This window comes from Schistocerca nitens, chromosome 1, assembly GCF_023898315.1.
Source record: "Schistocerca nitens isolate TAMUIC-IGC-003100 chromosome 1, iqSchNite1.1, whole genome shotgun sequence".
Lineage (NCBI taxonomy): Eukaryota > Metazoa > Arthropoda > Insecta > Orthoptera > Acrididae > Schistocerca > Schistocerca nitens.
Window position 1 is genome coordinate 1,216,875,208 of NC_064614.1, and position 23,089 is coordinate 1,216,898,296.

General features: G+C 43.6%; 1 protein-coding gene across 1 annotated transcript in view; it reads right to left on the minus strand.

Moving 5' to 3' along the window:
* Positions 1-20,140, minus strand: part of LOC126201327 (extracellular matrix organizing protein FRAS1-like) — a 422,703-nt gene extending 402,563 nt beyond the window's left edge. Inside the window, exon 1 of the mRNA XM_049936776.1 lies at positions 20,120-20,140. The gene's annotated coding sequence lies outside the window, so the exon portion shown is untranslated. The remainder of the gene's footprint in view (positions 1-20,119) is intronic.
* Positions 20,141-23,089: the final 2,949 nt, after the last annotated feature.

Here is a 23,089-nt window from a genome sequence, read left to right on the forward strand (position 1 = left end):
AAACTCGTTAATTTTGTGCGTGTTTATTTATGAGGCACAGTTCCGCGTTCATGAACAGTCTAGAGTACATTTTCGCCGTTTTTGGTACGGGTAGGAACTGCGTCTGCAGAGTTCAGATGCGAGCTGAGTTGGTGAATCTTTGCTCACATCTCCAGGCGGTGTTGGCTTCAGTCACATAGGTTGAAGCTACTGCCAATGGGCACGGGCATGGGCGTCCAGCACAGGTAATTTGTCACCCGATACGTCCACTACTGTGATAGCCAGGGAACAGCCTGCACTCACGTTCACCCTCACCTGTGGTCGAGTAGAAAGTCGTTCCAAGATGTGCAGGCAGCGAAAGACCTTCCGAGGGGCCGATCTGAGGGCCTCCTCGGTTAGTCTGACCAACAGGTTTCGGACTGTATCTGTAACTGACGAAGTCCCTGAGCCAAATGCAGTCGCACTGCTCCAGATGAAGCCTTTTGACCTGCAAGGTCTGGGCATTCACAGAGCGAGGAATTTCTGGTAGTTGGGAGCTCCAAAGTTGGGCGCATATTGGGACACCCTTACGGGCATGACTATCAAGGAGGGAAAGGAATCCAGTGTGCACTGTGTGTGCATAGTGGGAGGAGTCATTCCAGATGTGGAGCAGGTGCTTTCAGATGTCATGAGGATCACAGGGTGTAGCCAGTTGCTGGAGGTGCCTCATGTTGGCACCAGTGATGTCTGTATCTTTGGACTGGAAGAGCTTCTCTCTGGTTTTGGGTAGATAGCCGAACCGCCAGTCTTACTTGCGGTATGAAGGCAGAGCACATCGCCGGCCGCTGTGGCCGAGCGGTTCTAGGCGCTTCACCCGGAACCGCGCTGCTGCTACTGTCACAGGTTCGAATCCTGCCTCGGGCATGGGTGTGTGTGATGTCCTTAGGTTAGTTCAGTTTAAGTAGTTCTAAGTCCAGGGGACCGATGACCTCAGATGTTAAGTCCCATAGTGCTTAGAGCCATTTGAACCAGAGTACACCATCTGACACAGCCGACTATGGTGCTATGGCACACAGCCAGGTGAAGAGTCTCAATCAGAGGCTCAGACATTTCTGTAGATTCTTCGACTTGTGCCATCGGGTGGTTGGTTTCCCGGTTCTGTGTAACAGGAGTCCACTACATACAGAAAGCAGTTACACAAGTAGCAGGGGCTGTGTGGAGGGGACTGGACAGATTTTTAGGTTAATGGGTCCTGGGAAACCATAGAAAGGTTGTCACAACTCCCCCAATGTATTGCCGTTTCATACCTCCATCTGTATAGCTACATATCGCTAATCCATGACTTTCGTCACCTCAGTGTATGAAACCTGTACTTCACACAATTTTCTTTAGTTTCCTTTCTTTTAGGCTTGTTGGCTAGTGGCCTGTGACGTTACAGGAAATGGTCTAGAACTCGTCCCAAGTAATTTAGAACTATGTAATGTTGAAATCTAAAATTCAAACTACTTTCACTGCAGTAGTACTACAAGGAATTATAACATCGTCATGACGCTAAAGAATATTTTTTTCGATGCAGTGCATTGGTAAGATACTGGACTCGTATTCGCGAGGATGAGACTTCATATCCCTCCCGTCTCCTACCCGACTATTCAAATTTACGTATTCCACGGTCACCTCAATTCGTCCTGCTTGAACGTTGGGATGATTTCTCTGGATGGTTACTGCCAGTTTTGAGCTATGTCCTTGTTCAGTTCGATCTTACAGACCGTTTGTAATCGGCTCGTCGCCGACGAAACGTTAATCCATTATCTTCTTCAATCCTGATGGTACATTCCACTTGTTTGGACGTTTGTGTGGCATACGACCGGCCGCGGTGGTCTTGCGGTTCTAGGCGCTCAGTCCGGAACCGCGCGACTGCTACGGTCGCAGGTTCGAATCCTGCCTCGGGCATGGATGTGTGTGATGTCCTTAGGTTAGTTAGGTTTAAGTAGTTCTAAGTTCTAGGGGACTTATGACCACAGATGTTAAGTCCCATAGTGCTCAGAGCCATTTGAACCATTTTGTGGCATACGTAGATAGACTCCTCTTGTTCTCTTGGAATTCCGTGTTCTTGCGTCGTGCGGAATAATATGGCTGCCTGCCTTCCTCCTTACCTTAACGGTCCACCTAATTTTCAACATTCGTCTGCAGCATCATGTCTCAAATGCTTCGATTCCCTTCTGTCCCGGTTTTCCAACAGTCCATGTTTCACGACCATGCAATGCTATGTTCTAAACGTACATTCTCAGAAATTTCGTCCTCAAATTAAGGCCTATGTTTGAGACCAGCTGACTTCTCTTGGCCAGGAATGCCCTTTTTGACAGTGCTAGTTTGTTTTTATTGTCCTCCTTGCTCCGTCCATCGTGGGTTATTTTGATCACCAATTTTCGTGTTAAGTTTCTCGCTATTCTCTTTCTGCTACTTCTGATTACTCTCGTCTTTCTTCGGTTTACTATCAATCTATATTCTGTAAATATCATCAGCGAATCTTTTCATTGATATTATTTCACCTTTAATTTTCATTTCATTCTTTAATGTATCCGTTATTTCCTTCATTGCTTCTTCGTTGTATAGATTGAACAATAGGGGCGAAAGACTACATCCCTGTCTCACACCCTTCTTAACCCGAGCAATTCATCCTTCGACTTCCAGTCTTATTGTTTCTTGTACATATTGTACATCACCCGTTTTTCCCTAAAGCTAATCTCTACTTTCTTCAGAACTTCGAACTTGTTGCCGCATTTTACATTGCCGAACGTTCTTTCCAGTGGACAAATCCTACGAACGTACCTTAATTTTTCTTCAGTCTTTATTCCATTATCAACCACAACGTCAGAACTGCCTCTCTGGTCCCTTTACCTTTCCTAATGCCAAACTGATCGTCATCTAAGAGGACCTCAGATATCTTTTCTACCCTTCTCTATACTATTCTTGTCAGCAGCTTGGATACGTGAGCTATTAAGCTGACTGTGCGATAATTCTCGCACTTGTCAGCTCTTGCAGTTTTCGGAATTGTGAGGATGATGTTTTTTCCGAAAGTCTGACGGTACATCGCCCGTCTCATACATTTGTCGTACATTCTCCCTACCAACACGGTCACTTTGTTGCCCCTTCCCCCAATGATTTTAGATATTTTGATGGAATGTTATCTATCCCTTCTGCCTTATCTGATCCTAAGTTTTCAAAAGCTCTTTTAAATTCTGATTCTAGTACTGGATGCCAGATCTCTTCCCTATCGACTCTTGTTCCTTCTTATATCACGTCAACAGACAATTCGTCCCCTCGTAGAGGCTTCCAGTGTACTCTTTCCTCCTACTCGCTCCCTCCTCTGCATTTAGTAGTAGGATTCCCATAGCACTCTTAATGTTCAAGCTCTGGCTTTTAGTTTCACATAAGGTTATTTTCACTTTTCTATATGCTGAGTCCGTCCTTCCGACAATCATTTCTTTTTGATTTCTTTACATTTTTCATGCAGCGATTTCGCCTTAGCGTCCCTCTACTTCTTATTTCTTTCATTCGTAAGTGACTTGTATTTCTACCTTAACTTCCCTGAACATTTTTGTATTTCCCTCTTTCGTCGATTAACTCAAGTATTTCTTCCGTTACCCTTTGTTTCTTCGCAGTTACCTTCATTGTACCTGTGTTTTTACACAAGGTATAAAAAGGCAGGGCACTGGCGGAGCTGTCTTTTGAACGCAGGTGATTCATGTGAAAAGGTTTCCACCGTGATTATGACCGCACGACGGGCATTAACAGACTTCGAACGCGAAATGGTAGTTGAAGCTAGACACATGGAACGCTCCAATTCGGAAATCTTTGGGGAATTCAAGAGTTTGCCGGGAATGCCAAATTTCAGACATTACTTCTCACCACAGACAATGAAGCGGCTGAAGGCCTTCACTTAACGACTGAGAGCAGCGCCGTAGAGTTGTTAGTACTAACATACAAGCAATACTACATGAAATAAACGCGGAAATCAATGTGGGATGTACGATGAACGTATTGGTTAGGACAGTGCAGCGAAATTTGGCGTTAATAGGCTATGTCAGCAGGCGACAGCAGCGGGTATGTTTGCTAAATAACGACATCGCCTGTAGCACCTCACCTGACCTCGTGATCATATCGGTTGGACCCTAGACCAGGGCTTCACAACATACGTGCTCGCGGAGCAAGCTGTGAGCAGCAAGGCGCGAGCACGGAGCAGCGCGAGCACGCTACTCCCCACTACCGGACCAGAGCGGAGAGTGGGGAGAGTCACGTGGGGCACACAACAGCTGCCGCCAGTCAATGTGAATCCGCGGCCACCTGCAGGGATATCACTCACGAATTATTACTGCGACAAATGAAACAAATAAAGGAGAATGTACACGTGCCACATAATTTTATTAGCTTAGTGTATGCCTCTACCATCTGTAGACACTGAAACTAAAGAATTCCACGACAATCCTATATTTTCAACACTTTCTTCAACACTACTTAAAATATCACCTCCGGTTGTAGTGTTCTTCATGGCTACTACATCGAGGAGCTCCTCCCTCACCTGAAGATCTCTGTTAACACCTCTAATAAATATGGAAAGCTGCGCTGTTCCAGTGATATCAACACTTTCGTCCAGAGCTAGAGAATACGCCATAAAATCTTAACAGATATTTGCAAGCTGGCTCTGGACGTCGTCTGCCATGTCCTGTACGCGACGCATAATGGTCATGTTAGATAATGGCACAATCCGAAACTGTTCAACTTGAGATGGACACAAATGTTCCGCTGCAACTACCAAACATTCTTTTATTAAATCGCCATCAGTTAAGGGGCGCAGGGATTTTGCTAAAAGCAAAGCAATTTTGTAACCCACTCTGAGAGCTGCCTCAGTTGATTTTTCTTCGTCGTCCAGATCTTCTTCGGATAGCTTCCTTTTATGTTTAATAACTTCCTGTGCACGATCTGGTCAATCACATTTTCCACGTCCGTAGTCTTTCGCGTGGTACGACATATAATGTCGCTGCAAATTAAATTTCGTAAAAGAATTCAGCGTTTTGTGACATACTAAACATTTTGGTACGACATATAATGTCGCTGCAAATCAAATTTCGTAAAAGAATTCAGCGTTTTGTGACATACTAAACATTTTGCAACACCATCTTTTTCAGTAAACAGATACAATTCCTCCCAATGGGGGTTGAACTGCGAAACCATGGTTGGGGTTACACAACGGCGACTTCACATGATTCTTAACCAGCGAAGTGACTGTTAAGAGCTGATTGTAGTACTTTAAACGTTACACAGTCGGCGCGAATTCAATAAGCACGCTGCGGCCCTATTCAAACGTGCGCGCGCATTTCCCCTCCCTCCCCTCCCGCCGTACTCACCGACCTTGCAGCTGCTCGCGAGCACTTGCCTGAGCAGACGCGAGTACTCGCGCTCAAAACCGGCCAGTTGTTAAGCCCTGCCCTAGACGATCGAAAACCGTGGCCTGGTCAGATGAGTCCGGATTTCAGTTGGTATGAGCTGGTGGTGGAGTTCGAATGTGGCGCAGACCATACGAAGCAATGGACCCAAGATGTCAACAAGGCACTGTGTAAGCTGTTGGTGGCTCCACAGTGGTGTGGGCTGTGTTTACGCGGAATGGACTGCGTCCTCTGGTCTAGCTGAACCAAACATTGGCTGGAAATGGTTATGTTCAGCTACCTGGAGAACAACGGAATTTTTATGGATGACAACGCGCCATGACACCGGGCCACAACTGTTAGCGACTGGTTTGAAGAACATTCTGGGCAATTCGAGCAAATGGTTTGGCCACCCAGATTGCCCGATAAGAATCCCAACCAACATTTATGAAACATAATCGAGAGATCAGATGGTGCAAAAAATCCTGCACTGGCAACATTGTCGCAACTATGGATGGCTATAAAGACAGCCTAGCTCAATATTTCTGCAGGGGACTTTGACCGAGTTGTTGAGTCCATGCCACGTCGAGTTGCTGCACTACTTCGGGCCAAAGGAGGGCCGACACGATATTAGGAGGTTTCGCCTGACTTTCACCCGTCAGTGTATTTTGCTCGACCTTATCAGTCTACAAAGGACGAAAACCTGAAACCCAACAGAGCAAATACAACTTCTGTAATCACAACAGCTTGTTAACACAAAATGTATTTCAAATAAACTCATTTCATATAAACTCATTTAAACCGTGTCTTATAATTTGAGACTGAATTATTATAATTTTAAAGAGTGACTGTCATTTTATAAGCAAGAATTTAAAAAATGAAAAGAAATAAAGTTCCCACACTATCGCCACCTCTCTGGTAACACCATATCTCTAGTAGCGTTAGTATCATAGTAAAAAAAAAAGTTCAGTTGACAGTTGCCACCCCACTTAGGCTTAGGTTCAACTGCTCGACATGGAGCGTTGTAAAACAACAGGTTCAAAGTCTTGGTGAGCGAATTTGTTAAATTTTTTCAATCTTTTAAGTTTTCGTCCTTTGTATCCCGATAATAGACAACGAACATCCATCGTTCTCATATTCCTTTAATGATAATTACACCTCTCATAATGACAGTATCCAAAAAGACGTTATAAATCAAGTAATTTATTAACTGATAGGCCGGCCGGTGTGGCCGTGCGGTTTAGACGCTTCAGTCTGGAACCGCGTGACCGCTACGGTCGCAGGTTCGCATCCTGCCTGGGGCATGGATGTGTGTGATGTCCTTAGGTTAGTTAGGTTTAATTAGTTCTAAGTTCTAGGCGACTGATGACCTCAGAAGTTAAGTCGCATAGTGCTCAGAACCATTTGAACCATTTTTTATTAACTGATATAGACTGTTTCCTTCACAAAATATCCACAATGATCGCAGACTCATTCAAGAAATTTATTGCTTTTTAATAAGAATACAAAGGTGCCCCGTAAGTCGAGAGCCGTAAGTACCACGACCGTTATTACAGAACGCGAAGTCGCCATGGTGAAATTAGCCATTGTCAAATTCAGCGTGTGGAAATTACGGCACGCTCAATTAGTTTTTCATCCACGTATGGTATCTGATGATGAAACAGTGTTGACTTGAAATCTACTGTGGACGAAGTGAACATCTAAACAAATTGTGTAGTGAAACTGTATGGAACAATCTACAGTATTACCGGAATAAATTGAACAACAAGTAATAAAAGCTTTGTGGATGTTCTACTCCCAAAAAAACTTTGCGAAAAAGTGTTTGCTTTCATACATACGAGGGCTGTTCAGAAAGTAAGGTCCGACTGGGCGCGAAATGGAAACCACAGTGAAAACCCGATGAATCTTTACACGTGTGTTGGGCAGTGTCTCTACTCTCTAGTATGCCTGTCGATCGCGTCACGTCGCTCCTTTCAGTACTGAGAACACAGTTAGCACATACAGATGCCTAGACAAATAATGTCTCCTGGCAGGTATGAGGACCTGGTGAGAGATTTCGCCTGATGTCATGCATCCCACATAACATAACTGTCATGCGTTTCCTTCTTCAAGACAATTTCAGCAGCGCACTGTAGGGGCAATGAAGATGTTCCTGCAGCGTTTTCGATGGCAAGTGTTTGATCAGGTACAATATAGACTGTAATCGGCTCTCCCTGAGTTTTAGCTCTGATAACGTCCGCCCCCGGTAGCTGAGTCGTCACCGCGACAGATTGTCAATCATAAGGGCCCGGTTCTATTCCCGGCTGGGTCGGAGATTTCCTCCGCTCAGGGATTGGGTGTTGTGTTGTCCTAATAATCATCATTTCATCCCCATCGACGCGCAAGTCGCCGATGTGGCGTCCAATCGAAAGACTTGCACCCGCCAAACGGTCTACCCGCCGGGAGGCCCTAGTCACACGACATTTATTTTATCTCCGCTAACATTAGCGGCTGGCTATGAAGACAACATTTTGGCACAGACAACGAGCTGTAGGCCATCGCAGAAATTTGCTGGAAAGAACAAGCGACTGCCTTCTATGCCGAGGGTACTGAAAGGTACAACGCTACGAGTTGGATCGGCGCCTATGTACAGATGTAATTGGAAGACGTTGCTAACTGTTTCAAATAAAATATTTTTGATTTTCACAGTGGTTTCTATTTCGTGACCCGTCGGGTATTACTTTCCGATTAGCCCTCCATGAAACTCACTCTCTCTCTCTCTCTCTCTCTCTCTCTCTCTCTCACACACACACACACACACACACACACACACAGAGAGAGAGAGAGAGAGAGAGAGAGAGAGAGAGAGAGACGGGGGTGGCAGATGAAGCTTTTGGTTTCGAGACACCGATAAGCACTCCATAACAGTTTGTTACTTGTTTGGCTGAAGCTGCAGCCATTATTCGTGAATTCGTGAACTACCTGGTTTTGAGTGCGTTAGCGGGGAGTCGAATGCACGTGTGACATTTTTGTCACAAAAAAGTGTTTCTTTTTATCACCCCTCAACACACTAAAATTTTGAATATACAGTTTTTTACATCCCTCATCTATATGTACAAAAATCAAACTTCTTAGGTAAACGGGGTGTTTCATGATTATGTGCTAACACGATGTGAACAAATTCCATTGCACAAAAAAATGGGGAAAAAATAGACGACATAGGGTCTGAAGTAGTTTTCGAGAGAGCTAGACTCGCCGAACTGTAGAAACTTGGCATGTGATTTTCTACGATCAAATAGAAACTGCTTGAGCTAAAAAAAGCGAAAATTAACAAGCAGATAAACTTTCATTGATTGGCGACTCCATGTCTTGTGCACAACGACCAGATAACAGGTATACTTGAAAAAAGAGACAGCATTGGTCGTATATTTTTACTATTGCAGAATCGATTTTCTGTCACTGAGTGACCATCTTCAGTGCTATATTGTATAACTTAAATTGGGATGCACTGTTGACACTATGCATTACGGCGATCACCAATTTAAGTTATACAATATAGCACTGAAGATGGTCACTCAGTGACAGAAAATCGATTCTGCAATAGTAAAAATATACGACCAATGCTGTCTCTTTTTTCAAGATAAACTTTCACTAGGCGCTAAGGACTCTACACTCCCTCATGTATTTAGCATCCCAAGATTTCTTAGAACTTCGCAAACTTAGCCATGAAGGAAGTTTACATGACTTACTGGGAAACATGAAGAACAGTTCAGTTGTCAGTCCACTTAAAAAGGAATGGACTTGTTTTAAAAGGGCAATCATAGGAGTTGTGTATGCGATACTTCTGCCATCTGTATATGTGCATATATGTGCACTTTCGCCACCTCCGTGTAAAACTGTCCCTGAAAATACTTCATGTGCCTTAAGATAAGCAACACAACTTACAACTTCTGCACTTGAGGCTTACAGTGCATGAAATATTTTGTGTGCCAGACTGGTTTTGTCCACTCTGTATAATAAACAGCTCTCAGCCTTACATTCCTATAATCTTAATTATAGATCTGATGGGGCAGTAGCTGATCGACAAAAAAAAGTATTACACGATCTGGACGTTTTCTTTCAAAAAATCGTTAGCATCTGTTGATGCATGCACTGAACCAACTGTTGTTGTTGTGGTCTTCAGTCCTGAGACTGTTTTGATGCAGCTCTCCATGCTACTCTATCCTGTGCAACCTTCTTCATCTCCCAGTACCTACTGCAACCTACATCCTTCTGAATCTGCTTAGTTTATGCATCTCTTGGTCTCCCCGTACGATTTTTACCCTCCACGCTGCCCTCCAATACTAAATTGGTGATCCCTTGATGCCTCAGAACATGTCCTACCAACCGATCCCTTCTTCTGGTCAAGTTGTGCCACAAACTCCTCTTCTCCCCAATCCTATTCAGTACCTCCTCATTAGTTATGTGATCTACCCATCTAATCTTCAGCATTCTTCTGTAGCACCACATTTCGAAAGCTTCTATTCTCTTCTTGTCCAAACTATTTATCGTCCATGTTTCACTTCCATACATGGCCGCACTCCATACAAATACTTTCAGAAAAGACTTCCTGACACTTAAATCTATACTCGATGTTAACAAATTTCTCTTCTTCAGAAACGCTTTCCTTGCCATTGCCAGTCTACATTTTATATCCTCTCTACTTCGACCATCATCAGTTATTTTGCTCCCCAAATAGCAAAATTCCTTTACTACTTTAAGTGTCTCATTTCCTAATCTAATAGCCTCAACATCACCCGACTTAATTCGACTACATTCCATTATCCTCGTTTTGCTTTTGTTGATGTTCATCTTATATCCTCCCTTCAAGACACCATCCATTCCGTTCAACTGCTCTTCCAAGTCCTTTGCTGTCTCTGACAGAATTACAATGTCATCGGCGAACCTCAAAGTTTTTATTTCTTCTCCATGGATTTTAATACCTACTCCGAATTTTTCTTTTGTTTCCTTTACTGCTTGCTCAATATACAGATTGAATAACATCGGGGAGAGGCTACAACCCTGTCTTACTCCCTTCCCAACCACTGCTTCCCTTTCATGTCCCTCGACTCTTATAACTGCCATCTGGTTTCTGTACAAATTGTAAATAGCCTTTCGCTCCCTGTATTTTACCCCTGCCACCTTTAGAATTTGAGAGAGAGTATTCCAGTCAACATTGTCAAAAGCTTTCTCTAAGTCTACAAATGCTAGAAACGTAGGTTTGCCTTTCCTTAATCTTTCTTCTAAGATAAGTCGTAAGGTCAGTATTGCCTCACGTGTTCCAGTATTTCTACGGAATCCAAACTGATCTTCCCCGAGGTCGGCTTCTACCAGTTTTTCGATTCGTCTGTAAAGAATTCGTGTTAGTATTTTGCAGCTGTGGCTTATTAAACTGATAGTTCGGTAATTCTCACATCTGTCAACACCTGCTTTCTTTGGGATTGGAATTATTATATTCTTCTTGAAGTCTGAGGGTATATCGCCTGTTTCATACATCTTGCTCACCAGATGGTAGAGTTTTGTCAGGACTGGCTCTCCCAAGGCCGTCAGTAGTTCCAATGGAATGTTGTCTACTCCGGGGGCCTTGTTTCGACTCAGGTCTTTCAGTGCTCTATCAAACTCTTCACGCAGTATCGTATCTCCCATTTCATCTTCATCTACATCCTCTTCCATTTGCATAATATTGTCCTCAAGTACATCGCCCTTGTATAGACCCTCTATATACTCCTTCCACCTTTCTGCTTTCCCTTCTTTGCTTAGAACTGGGTTTCCATCTGAGCTCTTGATATTCATACAAGTGGTTCTCTTATCTCCAAAGGTCTCTTTAATTTTCCTGTAGGCAGTATCTATCTTACCCCTAGTGAGATAAGCCTCTACATCCTTACATTTGTCCTCTAGCCATCCCTGCTTAGCCATTTTGCACTTCCTGTCGATCTCATTTTTGAGACGTTTGTATTCCTTTTTGCCTGCTTCATTTACTGCATTTTTATATTTTCTCCTTTCATCAATTAAATTCAATATTTCTTCTGTTACCCAAGGATTTCTACTAGCCCTCGTCTTTTTACCTACTTGATCCTCTGCTGCCTTCACTACTTCATCCCTCAAAGCTACCCATTCTTCTTCTACTGTATTTCTTTCCCCCATTCCTGTCAATTGTTCCCTTATGCTCTCCCTGAAACTCTGTACAACCTCTGGTTCTTTCAGTTTATCCAGGTCCCATCTCCTTAAATTCCCACCTTTTTGCAGTTTCTTCAGTTTTAATCTACAGGTCATAACCAATAGATTGTGGTCAGAGTCCACATCTGCCCCTGGAAATGTCTTACAATTTAAAACCTGGTTCCTAAATCTCTGTCTTACCATTATATAATCTATCTGATACCTTTTAGTATCTCCAGGGTTCTTCCATGTATACAACCTTCTATCATGATTCTTAAACCAAGTGTTAGCTATGATTAAGTTGTGCTCTGTGCAAAATTCTACCAGGCGGCTTCCTCTTTCATTTCTTAGCCCCAATCCATATTCACCTACTACGTTTCCTTCTCTCCCTTTTCCTACACTCGAATTCCAGTCACCCATGACTATTAAATTTTCGTCTCCCTTCACCATCTGAATAATTTCTTTTATTTCATCATACATTTCTTCAATTTCTTCGTCATCTGCAGAGCTAGTTGGCATATAAACTTGTACAACTGTAGTAGGTGTGGGCTTCGTATCTATCTTGGCCACAATAATGCGTTCACTAAGCTGTTTGTAATAGCTTACCCGCGTTCCTATTTTCCTATTCATTATTAAACCTACTCCTGCATTACCCCTATTTGACTTTGTGTTTATAGCCCTGTAGTCACCTGACCAGAAGTCTTGTTCCTCCTGCCACCGAACTTCACTAATTCCCACTATATCTAACTTTAACCTATCCATTTCCCTTTTCAAATTTTCTAACCTACCTGCCCGATTAAGGGACCTGACATTCCAAGCTCCGATCCGTAGAACGCCAGTTTTCTTTCTCCTGATAACGACATCCTCTTGAGTAGTCCCCACCACTAAGAGAATGTTATTCCTGTGTAAACTCCGCCAAAAAATCGAAAATCATCTTTCTAATCTCCCCTGCTGTCTCCGAATTATTAAATTCTGTCTCCTGAAATCGCTTAACTGAAGAAGATCGCACAGTTCCGCCTTTGAGGTCGTTTCAGATACACGAGAAGAACGGATAAAGACATTAGCCAGGGCAGGCCCAAAAAAAGGCACCCGAGTGTCAGTGCTTCCAATCCATCAAGTCGCTCCCTCCCCTCACTACCCTAAAAACCTAAAATCTCTGCAAACCGAACTCGCACTTTGTCACTCTAAACAGGCAGACAAATTAATTTAGTTGCAGCGTGAAGTAAGCTATAACATGTAATGGACGTTGACTAGTAGAACGCGTAACCAGAGACATTTGTCTGCCACCTCAAAAGTATTTCGTAATTCAGCAGAAAGCTAATATGACATTCCACACGCCGTCCGCCCCCCCCCCCCCCGGCCTCCCCCCTTTCCTCGCTTGGTTAAGTTCTGTTCCTGGTTTAGCTTAGCTTACGGTGATAGACCCTTGTTAAATCGAAAAGGAACTTCAGACCGATGTGAACGATCTAATATCCAGCGGTCTGTCACAGATTTCTGATGAAACAGATCGTCCCATATAACTGGCAAACGATGCACCTCATTCCAGTTTTTAACAAGAGTTAAATGCAGATAACAACGTACCTATATCACTAACACCATTTTTAAGGAAGGCAGCAATCACCCCATCAGTTCCAAAGTTGTGTGAAATACGAAATCAGCTTTTCGTTTAGAAGACAGAGAAGACTCTTGACAGCAGAGCTTATAGCTCATGCCACGTTTCTTCACTTCGGAGATGCTTGCGATACAAAACCCCCGAAAAAACTAGATGAGTGCCAACGCAATATCAAGCGAGGTAGACGACGGTTCTGAAGACTACTCGACAAACAGAGTTCCCTACATTATTCTGCATCATAAAGTACTTCCAGAAACGAAAGGGTCATCAGGTAGACCTGGAAGAAGTGTATATATCAGATGGCTCTGCTACGAGTCGTTAGCTTCCGTTTCTGTGGTGTTTCGGAAGAAATATTCTATTCGGTTTTGTGATGTATTGGGGGTGACAAAAAAAGTGGACTCAAGAAACGCTATGTATCAATATTCTTTGCTTCGTTTGTCAATAAAATAGCGAGGAGAGTTCGTATAAAGATACCTGGATGTCAAAAATGGTCCAAATGGTTCTGAGCACTATGGGACTTAACATCTGAGGTCATCAGTCCCCTAGAACTTAAGAACTACTAAAACCTAACTAACTTAAGGACATGACACACATAAATGCCCAAGGCAGGATTCGATCCTGCGACCGGAGCGGTCGCGCGGTTCCAGACTGAAGCGCCTAGAACCGCTCGGCTACAGCGGCCGGCAATTGGATGTCGCAGTTAACAAAATGGTTATTTGCATGTGTATTGTAGTTGCCTCCAATAATACATAGGATTCCTAAGAGTACAACACTGTACGTGTGTACGCTTTGTCATGCCACAGCATAACATAAAAACGAAAAAATCCTATTTTATGGACGCTAATACACACCTCCGTAGCCGAAGATGCTATGATCAGGAATTGGGCAGCTAGGGGTGTTGCAGTGGTAGTGTAAAATTCCTGATTAGCAGATCAGGTACTGCGCCATATGATGCGGATTCAGCAGAAGCTACCAACAGCGCCACTTGGAGTAGCCGCAGTAACAAAGTTGTGCATTGTACTTTGTGGAAGTAACCAATAACAATTTTTCAGCCGTGTTTAGTGCTTTTAATTATTTCACTTGTTTTTGTCTATGCATGAACAAGGCTTACGTATAACAATCTCCAGTAAATATGGCTAGGGATTGTGGTCGTTGAGAGATCTTAATGGACGAGTTGGCTGTTGTTCACGATCAGCTAAAAACTGCGTTGGCTGCTGTCGACCGACTTTGTGAGGCCACTGCGGACTGCGCGTGTGGTGAAATGTCAGGACGGTTTTCTGACGTCTTAAATGCTTCACGGAGCTGGAAAGTTTCTCCCACTACCGTCATGACTCGCAGAAAATCCCGACCTAATACAAAGTGGTCATACAGTGATGCCAAGATCTGAAGCTGTTCCACGGAGAAAGCTGTGACTTGCTAATGGCCGTACTTAGCCCTAGGTGTGAGCCACTGCCTTCCGCTGATAATGGGATAGCGCCAGCGGGCCTTGCCTCTCCTGGTGAAGCAGCGGTCTCGCCTCCTTTGTTGAGGTCCTGGCAACCACAGCGTGGAAAAACGGGTTGTGCGGCCCTGTTGCGGAAACTGCGTCACGGGAGGCCTGCCCTGGTGATGTTACTATATAAAGACGAGTAAACTAGGAGCTAGCCACAGGATTCGCCCTCGCCATTATCATAATCGTCATCAACAACAATAACAACAAGTGAAACCAGAAACTATATGCACTCATCGCAGTCATCCACACAAGGCATTGACAGTTAGCCACTTATCATTCAAGCTGCAAAAATGATGATGCCGGCCGCTGGTGGCCGAGCGGTTCTGGCGCTACAGTCTGGAACCGCGCGACCGCTACGGTCGCAGGTTCGAATCCTGCCTCGGGCATGGATGTGTGTGTTGTCCTTAGGTTAGTTAGGTTTAAGTAGTTCTAAGTTCTAGGGGACTTATGACCTCAGCAGTTGAGTCCCATAGTGCTCAGAGCCATTTGAACCATTTTTGCAATAATGATGTAAACTAGAGAGTCTTGTACCGGGTCGTTAGTCACACGAATAAATAAATAGAAAAATGATTGAAATCGGTAAACTATATTTCTCCGACTAATGCATCTGTCCCATGCAGAGAAGGGAAGTGTGACGCTAAAATGAATTGGACCTCTCCAGTCGTCAAATCGTCAAGAACTTAGAACGTTCAAGTTGTGTTATCGCTAGTTTTTTTAAATCGGCAGTTGAATGAACACTAAAACAATTAAATCTGAGCGGAAGAAGAGAGAGACGTTATGTGTGTCCTCTTAAACAGTGTTTATTTTCATTATAATGGTCAGCCCGCACCTCGTGGTCGTGCGGTAGCGTTCTCGCTTCCCACGCCCGGGTTCCCGGGTTCGATTCCCGGCGGGGTCAGGGATTTTCTCTGCCTCGTGATGGCTGGGTGTTGTGTGCTGTCCTTAGGTTAGTTAGGTTTAAGTAGTTCTAAGTTCTAGGGGACTTATGACCGCAGCAGTTGAGTCCCATAGTGCTCAGAGCCATTTGAACCATTATAATGGTCATCATCAGACGTGCAAAATAAACTACGGCAGCAGATGAATGCTTGGAATTTAAGAAATGCCTACGCGAACTACCTTACAACAACGTCCATAGAAAGGCAAGAAAGCTGCCCTCACTCTCCGAAACAGGTAAATGATTTTGAGCGACGTAAAGAAGAGTTATTTCGATTTCGGTATTAGCCTACTGGTACAACGATACGTACAAAGGACTCAGTGCTAACAGGCAAACTGGGCGAGGTGGCGCATTGGTTACGGCAACGCTCTCAGACTCCGGGGGAGGCGGCTCAGATTCTCGTCCGAAGATTCTGAATGAGGTTTGCGTATCCTCCCAAAATCAGTCTGTGCGTTCCGACTCTAATGACTTCATTGTCGACGGGAAGTTAAGTCCTAATCTTCGTTCCTGAATGAGTTGAAATTATCAGGCGCAAGCATTCCGATCTGGCAATCGTTCTGCATAAGGTAGATTGGTCTGGAATGTACAAGTACCAGGAAGACATCTGCTACTTACATAGGTCTACTAGAATCAGAGTTGATTCAGGTGCATAAAGAGTTTGGTGACACACTACTTTTACAATAAGTTGACTAACAACTTTGTACTAAGTGGGCCGAATAATTCTATTCGGAAATAGTGGACTCAATTTCTCAATTTCAATTGACAATTTGCACAACCTGATTCAGTCAATACCGAGAAGTATTGTTGGTAGTCAGATAACACTTGCAAGGAAAAAGAAACATGTATGCTTACTAAAAGTCAACTGAATAGTGGAACCTAAACGTGAAAGATATATTTATTGTTTTTATTTTACTTTACTCTCTGCAGTACAGTGATGCACTTATACCAATTTCCATTCGAGAAACATTTTCCGTTCATTTTCACGTCTTGTGGCGTACAGCGGCCTTCACAATTGCGCAGTAATATTAACCGTCTGAGAGCGTCATTGACGATTTGCACAATATATTGAAATGTTTCTATATAAAGCCAAAATAAAGTGGAGTAATGGATTCTGGTGAGCTTTAATAATATTGGCACTCGCTCAGTATCTTGTACCGTGTAAGGGTGGTACTGCAGTTCCTACCTAGACCGAGCGAAATTCATTCGCCCCGAACCAATATCCGCAAAGAACACGAAAAAGTAAGTGACAAAAGATCAGGGAGTGTGCTGGAGAATTAGAGCACCACGCGGCACTTTGAGAACTGACTGTTCAGGAAACACCAGATACCTCCTTGTCCACAATAGCACAGGAAACGGAAGATCATGATGTTATGACAATAAGCAACATTGCTTATTTTACTTGTAGCAGTTTTCAGAGTTGACAAATAAGATCAGGTCAGACTTTTAGTAAGCATACATGTTTCTTTTTCCTTGCAAGTGTTATCTGACCACCAACAAGAGATCAGGTAAGTTTTCAATCAGTAGTCAGTAAATAATGGTTTTATTTCGTTAGCAACGTTATCACAGTAGAAAAATACGTAGGAAACAGCACATGTACACGATAAATCACGCAGTTCAGTTGTTTAATTTGTAATTAGTTGTTGTTCTGGTTTACGAATCTGTGCTGCAGTGAATGAGCGTGTGGTCCATTGAAATATTTACTTGAAGCTTTTCGCAATTATTTCGTCCGTTATACGTAATTTCTACTTGTGTTCCGTAAGACGAAGAAGTCAGTCGCAGTGCATACGAATTCCAACTCGTCAACCGCCGACGTGTTCGCTACGAAGGCAGAGTTCCAACCGCCGCGTCACCGAGCATAGATCTTGCGCCGTTCTTGGGCTCGCACCCATGCGCAATAGTTCGACACATTATTATTGTGAAATAAGTATTGAGCGTATGAGGGCCCCTCAAGAGATATGTGTTGAGTTATATTTCTAGCGACCATATAACGAGTCAGAGGAAAGAACCAGGTAAGTCACTTTTTCCCAAAACTGAGTTATTGCTACAGCTCAATTCAGATTGATCATACGCAGATTGGGATAAAACAAAGCGAGAGCTACTAGCGTCAAATGTTTTGCTGTAAGCAGAAAGTACCAGGTAAGTCATTTTCTCAGGGGAAAGAAGCAATACAATCTGGAACCACGCGACCGCTACGGTTGCAGGTTCGAATCCTGCCTGGGGCATGGGTGTGTGTGATGTCCTTAGGTTAGTTAGGTTTAAGTAGTTCTAAGTTCTAGGGGACTGATGACCTCAGATGTTAAGTCCCATAGTGCTCAGAGCCATTTGAACCATTTTTGAAAGAAGCAAGCAAGTCAGGGGTGACGTGTCCGGCCACGAGAAGGCAGAGCAAACAGAATTATCTTGCATTCTTCTCCCCACCCCCGCACACCAGTAAACTGAAGGCAAGGGTAAATGGAAATAAGGGGAGTATCTGCACAGAGTCTGCAAAAATTATCCCTGCATAATATAGCAACCAGTGACTTTTACTTTAAGCGACAACTTTACAAATTTCGTTCAATATCCATGTCCTTGTGACAGGTGAATCCTTTTTTTTTATGTTTGTGTTGAATGCACCAAGAGAAAGGGCACAAATCAAGTGACGTCACTCCTTTTTCACTTCATTGCTCGTGCCTTGAATGGGGACATAGGAAAGCTCTATAAAGGATGTCCCGCGAGGAACGGTCAGTGTTCAAGACAGGAGCGATCATGCGAAGCAAAAGAGGCTAGAGGGCGTGGGATTTAAAACGCAGACCTCAGGGCTTAACATAAATCTGCCCAGACATTAGTCTACCATTGAAATAATGTATGATATAAGCTGTAATTCTGAAACACATCCATACGTCCCAACCTATTAAGGTAGTGGATCCATATAGTCTACATAGGGTATAAACTAAAGGGGAGAGTAGAACACAACGGGACAAGGAAATAGCCCTGCTGCACGTAGAACCGGAAACCAAGTTTTTTTTTTTTTGCCGATATGGCGTATTACGACTGAGTACATGAACATCTTATAACTACAGACGTTAAAGTAACCTCTGGCGTGCCACAGGGGAGTGTTATGGGACCATTGCTTTTCACAATATATATAAATGACCTAGTAGATAGTGTCGGAAGTTCCATGCGGCTTTTCGCGGATGATGCTGTAGTATACAGAGAAGTTGCAGCATTAGAAAATTGTAGCGAAATGCAGGAAGATCTGCAGCGGATAGGCACTTGGTGCAGGGAGTGGCAACTGTCCCTTAACATAGACAAATGTAATGTATTGCGAATACATAGAAAGAAGGATCCTTTATTGTATGATTATATGATAGCGGAACAAACACTGGTAGCAGTTACTTCTGTAAAATATCTGGGAGTATGCGTGCGGAACGATTTGAAGTGGAATGATCATATAAAATTAGTTGTTGGTATGGCGGGTGCCAGGTTGAAATTCATTGGGAGAGTCCTTAGAAAATGTAGTCCATCAACAAAAGAGATGGCTTACAAAACACTCGTTCGACCTATACTTGAGTACTGCTCATCAGAGTGGGATCCTTACCAGGTCGGGTTGACAGAGAAGATAGAGATGATCCAAAGAAGAGCGGCGCGTTTCGTCACAGGGTTATTTGTAAGCGTGATAGCGTTACGGAGTTGTTTAGCAAACTCAAGTGGCAGACTCTGCAAGAGAGGCGCTCTGCATTGCGGTGTAGCTTGCTGTCCAGGTTTCGAGAGGGTGCGTTTCTGGATGAGGTATCGAATATATTGCTTCCCCCTACTTATACCTCCCGAGGAGATCACGAATGCAAAATTAGGGAGATTCGAGCGCGCACGGAGGCTTTCCGGCAGTCGTTCTTCCCGCGAACCATACGCGACTGGAACAGGAAAGCGAGGTAATGACAGTGGCACGTAAAGTGTCCTCCGCCACACACCATTGGGTGGCTTGCGGAGTATAAATGTAGATGTAGATGTAGAATCCCCGCGGATTCAAACCGCAGATATGCACTTGAGATAAACACATTACAACAAGTGTTGATGTGAAGATAGACTTCGGCACATCTCAGTCATACCAGTAGAAGTTCAAAACTCCCAGTCGTGTACCGAATACTCTGATAACTACCTACAACGCGTTCTCGGAGTTCATAGGCACTATTAACAAGAGTCGACTACACCAAAACCTTTAGATATCCGCAAAAAAAACGAAAAAAAATCCAACTGGTTCACGATTTCCGGACCTATGTTTATTATTTTTTTTGCATTGTTGTCTGCTCCTCCATTTCGTGTAAACCGAACAGTAAACACCCAGCATAGGCCCTCCAGGAGAAGCCACCGATAAGCAGTCGCAGGGAAGTCACGTGGAACGCAACCATTGCTCTCTGAGCGTAATTTGAAACTCACATAAATAAATTGCAGATGCACGACAGTGTTGAAAGAATAAAAGATCAGCGAACTGCAGAGCTACTGGTTGCTGCGAATGCGGCACGCAGAGGCGGCGGCCTGGATGGACTCACCTGGCCGGTGCTGTGCGGGAAGACGACGAAGGACTGCTCCACGCGGCCGGCCGCCTCTCCCTTAAGAAGGCGCCGCTGCCCCCACTACCCGTACCCCAAGCAAGCGCGCCTGTTCCACATTCACCACATCTGCATCTGCGCTTACCGAAGCACGCTTCATTGCGTGGCAGCAACTTCGCAACTATATGCGATCACGCGACTTTTGATTTGAAATACGTTTTTTACTCTGGAGCAGGGTCAGTATAAGGAAGGGATGGGAAAAAACCGACCGGTTAAAACCGATACCTGTATTTTAGTTATGAATAACCGGTATTTTTCTGTATTTGTTTGGTCTCGGCTATAACAGCTGTTCTTTGTGTTGTACTAACAGCCGGGTATGAAAACTGAAGCGTCAATTAGCCATCACGGCAGTGCTAAAATTTTTATTTTTTTAAATGAACCTTGAAAAAAAAAGAGTGAATATTATTCGTAAAATTTCCATTGCTTTGAAACATTGCGTTTTTGAAGAAAATGGGAAAAGCGGCTTTTGAAACTGTACCATACAAGGGCTCGTAGTAAAATTGCGTGCTTATGGAATGTCGTCTCAGTTATGTGACTGGATTTGCGATTTCCTGTTAGAGAGGTCACAGTTCGTAGTAATTGACGGAAAGTCATCGAGTAAAACAGAACTGATTTCAGGCGTTCCCCAAGGTAGTGTTATAGGCCCTTTGCTGTTCCTTACCTATATAAACGATTTGGGAGACAATCTGAACAGCCGTCTTAGGTTGTTTGCAGATGACGCTGTCGTTTATCGGCTAATAAAGTCATCAGAAGATCAAAACAAACTGCAAAACGATTTAGAAAAAAATATCTGAATGGTGCGAAAAGTGGCAGTTGAACCTAAATAACGAAATGTGTGAGGTCATCCACATGAGTATTAAAAGGAACTCGTTAAACTTCGGTTGCACGATAAACCAGTCTAATCTAAAAGCCGTAAATTCAACTAAATACCTAGGTACTACAATTACGAACGACTTAAATTGGAAAGAACACATAGAAAATGTTGTGGCGAAGGCTAACCAAAGGCTGCGTTCTATTGGCAGGACACTTAGAAAATGTAACAGACCTACTAAGGAGACTGCCTACACTACACTTGTCCGTCCTCTTTTAGAATACTACTGCGCGGTGTGGGATCCTTACCAGGTAGGACTGACGGAGTACATCGAAAAAGTTCAAAGAAAGGCAGCACGTTTTGTATTATCGCGAAATATGGGAGAGAGTGTCACAGAAATGATACAGGATTTGGGCTGGAAATGATTAAAAGAAAGGCGTTTTTCGTTGCGACGGAATCTTCTCACGAAATTCCAGTCACCAACTTTCTGCTCCGAATGCGAAAATATTTTGTTGACACCGACCTACATAGGGCGGAACGATCACCGCGATAAAATAGGGGAAATCAGAGCTCGTACGGAGAGATTTAGGTGTTCATTCTTTCCGCGCGCTATACGAGATTCGAATAATAGAGAATTGTGAAGGTGGTTCGATGAACCCTCTGCCAGGCACTTAAATGTGCTTTGCAGAGTATCAATGTAGATGTTGATGTAGATGTTGTTGTAATTATAATGACGACAGAAGAGACCACATGGCATAAAACTGGTACAGCACTGCTGAGACAGTAGGCTACCTGTTACCACGTGGCGTGGCCTGTTACCTGGTACGCGTGTACCTGCAGCGTGCAAAACTTGTCCTACATAGTATATATGGTAGTTTCCCGCTGTTGTCGTTCGACATCATTTGCATTACAGAATGATGTAATACTTTTGGCTCTGCAGCCATCATATTCGGCTACAAGAAACTTTTTTTAAGAACAATTGAGAAGGGCCGCGCGGGATTAGCCGAGCGGTCTTGGGCGCTGCAGTCATGGACTGTGCGGCTGGTCCCGGCGGAGGTTCGAGTCCTCCCTCGGGCATGGGTGTGTGTGTTTGTCCTTAGGATAATTTAAGTTAAGTAGTGTGTAAGCTTAGGGACTGATGACCTTAGCAGTTAAGTCCCATAAGATTTCACACACATTTGAACATTTTTTGAATTGAGAAGGTAGCTGTGGCAAGATGACGTAATGTTGTATCTAGTACCTATGACAGATGGTTTGTTCGGTACGGTACGCCTAGATTGTGGTCCTTGACGGCGACTGGCTACTGCGTTCGGAAGTTGCACGCCAAAATGGTAATCTTCTCTTATTAATTTTTGAAAAAAATAAACAGCGTTTTTTCTTGAATTTCAGATTAAAGCATCTCTCAATACCGTGCTATCATTCCATTATTTCAAAAGTATTGACAACCTGCGGAATAATAAACAACTGCGAAACCAAAAGGCATTGAAGCACTTCGGCGATCTTCGGATCGCACCTAACTAGGATGGCGGGCGAAGTGGTTTGGCTGTAAGAACAGAGCAGGTTCGGCAGTCACGAAGGACGGACATGTTGTCGGACGCTGTATCAGTTAAGACTTAGCAATATCTAGCGCGTAAATCAGAGTGGTTCGGCAGTGTCGGAAGACAGAAATGTAGTCTGTCGCGGTCAGTATGAGTTAAGACTTCATTAGTAATATATGATTATTTGGACATATAGTTGAGGACAGTGTAATAGTAATTACGGAAATATGCAGGTCATTAATTTGTTCAAGAATAAAAATCGCTTGTGACTCTAAAAAAGGAACTTAATCGTGCAGTCTCACGTGTTCTGCCAATAAAAAGCGAGTGGCATCCTGTACAAACAAACAGACTGGGAAGGTAATCATTTCTGAAACAACAGTTCCTCGCTAAGAGTTTCTTACAACCTCAAGATTACGGATTCACGACTTAAGTGCTGTTTTCTGCGCAGCATATAACAACTATAGAAGACTGCAGGTTGCTGAACATTTGTTAGAACTCATGCATTCCACTCAAGGAGGTGGAGGCAATTAAGCACCTCGCGTGCACTGCAATCTTATTACA